Below are 2778 nucleotides of genomic sequence, written 5' to 3'. Positions count from 1 at the left end.
TTTTGTCATATTGAAAAAAAAGCATCTCATCCCTGTGAGTGCCCCCAAAATAAGGCTGGATCAGTGCCCATCCTTCGCAGGGCAATCCCCTCTGTGGGAACCTGTGTGCCCAGGGTGGTCAGGGAAGGTTTAGCCCCTTCTCTGCTGATCCCTGCTGGGTTTGGGCTCTGCCAGGGGCAACCAGTGAAAAAGAAGAAATCTCTGAGCATGATTTCAGAACAAGGGATCACAAGTGACTCAGGTTTAAGAAGAGCGATTTTTGCCAGGCAAAATGTAATGGCTTTTTTGGACAGGGATAGAAAGCAGGGCTGCAGCTCTCATTAACCCATCACTTGCCTCAATCTGGAGAGCGAGGCTTGGGCAGACCTGGCCTCGAGGCACTGGGCTTGGCAGAGGTGTTGTGCCAAGGGGCACCTGCAGACACACCTGGGAGGCATTTGGTGGGTAGTGGGTCATCCCAGGGAGCCACTGGCAGAGCAGAGAGAATGTTGGGAAACCGGCAGGGACCAGGGAGGCATTGCAAATGCCCAGGGTGGCATCCCCATTCTGGCGCCTTGTCCTTCCTGCTTCTCCAAACTGGGCTTTTCTTCCTGCATGTGCAGAGGCAGAGCTCAGAGGCTTCACAGCTCTTGCCAGCCCCCCTGGCCCATGGTCACTGCCACCCCAGCAAGGGGATCCTGCTCCTCCCTCAGGTGTGCAGCACCACGGGTTGCATGGTCAGGGCTTTCAGACTCAGATGTCAGCGTTAAGCAGGGCTCCTCCTCCCAAATCTGACCCCAGTGTCCCACTAAGGGAATCAGTCTGGGGGGTGAATCTGCTGCTTCAGCCCTTTAGGGGCTGGGAGTGTGTCAGGACACAGCAGACAGATCTGCAAGGGAGACACATCATCACCGGGGCTTGTGCCTAACCATAATAATTTGGTTTTTCTACCCTTTTAATTTACTAATTAATCTCTGGAAGGGATACTTACTGGGATGCAGGGAAAGAATTAAAGTCTCTCATCTGGGAGTGCTAAGAATTTCACCAATAGCCCTGGCAGAGCATTAGCAAAGTCAAAGCAGAGCGGAGGAGTCCAGCATCTCACTGGGCCAGCAGCTTCTCATGATTGAACTGGCCACTCTGCCTGGAAAAAATATTCATGCCCCACTCCTGCAGGGCCAGTCCAACGGCTGGAAAACCTGTGAGAGCTCCTGGCTGTCTGGAAAGCCCTGGGAGACTGCTGCTGGCTGGAAATGATGGCAGGAGGCAATAATGTGTCCTGAGTGTGCTGCTCCTGTGAGGGCTGGGATCAGCCCTGAGCTGGGAAAGGCATCATCTGGTGTGAGTTTTCTTTTGGGAAAAGGGCTCTGTGTCTACCAGCTGAGCCCTTGCAGGAGGAATTTCACCAGCCCTGGCCAGATCTCTTCCTGCCCAGCCCAGAGACCACGTGCCCTGGCACCCTGGATGCAGACAGCCACAGGTGTCTGGCCAGGAGACTTCTTCATCCTCATCCTCATCCTCCTCTCACCCGTGTGTTTGACAAACTGCTGCCTTCGAGCAACAGTTTATAACGATAAAACTCATTTATTATGCATTTCCTACCCTGCCTCGCCCATGGTGGCTGAGCTTTCCCTACATCCCACCCCAGCCCTGCACTGTGCCCTGAGGCCTCACTTCTCCATCCTCATCCTGGTCCCCAATCCGACCCCCATCCCTGGCATGGAGAGGTAAGCCAGACAGGATGAGGACAGAGCTGGGACATTCGGGGGAGAGGAGATGTCACCTGCTTTGGCTCAGGGCTGACACAGGTTACAGCTTCTGAGGGAGATGGCTGGCATGGATGGGAGCAGGGAGTCAGGGTCCTTTGTCACTGCTCTGGAATGTGAGACTTCTCTGTGCTTTGGCACAGCCACCATCAGAGACCAGTTAGCTCTTTGGAGGGACACTCCTCTTTCCCAGGCTCACATGACAAGTGCCACTGTCAAAAGTTAATGGTTGGACTCAGAGGTCTTTTCCCACCTAAATGATTCCATGATCCTGTCTCTCCTAAAACTGGTGTGGCTCTGGGGACTCCATCATTCTCAGCATCCCAGCCAAGAGCTCCAACCCATCTCTCTGGGGTCTCAGCCAGAAGAGAGGGAGGGAAGGTGTGTCTGGGGCTGGAGATCCCCCACGTAGAGCAGGAACATCATCTAGGATTAGCACACAGTGAACAGCTATGGCTGTGGAGCCTGCTCCTGTTTCTCCCAAGAAAGTTCAGTCCCAGCTGTCAGTCCCCTTCTCCTGCTTTTTTTGAAGTTGGAGAACTACGTGCATGGATCACGTCTCTAATTAATATAAATATAGCGAAACATAAATAATAGACATGCCTGAAATAGTGTCACTCCCAAGCAGGCAGGCAGACCGTCATGGAAAGAAAATAAAAATGCTTTTTATCTGTTTTGGCATTTTTTGTTTGTTTGTTTTCAGTGGTTTGTTCTGTTCCTGAGGAAAGAGCAACCTTTGCCACGGGTGAAACTGTTTGAAAGTGAGAGACCGAGGTGTAGGGGGAGGGAAGGCCCGAAGAAGAGTGAAATGGGGACTGGGGTGGGGACAGAGACACAGACGGGGACAAGGATGGGATGAAGATGGGGATGGGGACATGAAGGGGGATTGGGACATGAACGAGAATGAAGACAGGGACGTGTGAGGGGATGGGGACAAAGACGGGGTTAGGGCTGGGGATGGAGACAGGCACGGCGACAAGGACATGGAGCGTCAGGGCTGCGGGGCAGCGTGCGCGGTCATCGAGAAGCGGGG

The sequence above is a fragment of the Motacilla alba genome, chromosome 9 (assembly GCF_015832195.1).
Source record: "Motacilla alba alba isolate MOTALB_02 chromosome 9, Motacilla_alba_V1.0_pri, whole genome shotgun sequence".
Taxonomy (NCBI): domain Eukaryota; kingdom Metazoa; phylum Chordata; class Aves; order Passeriformes; family Motacillidae; genus Motacilla; species Motacilla alba.
This window is presented reverse-complemented; position numbering follows the sequence as displayed.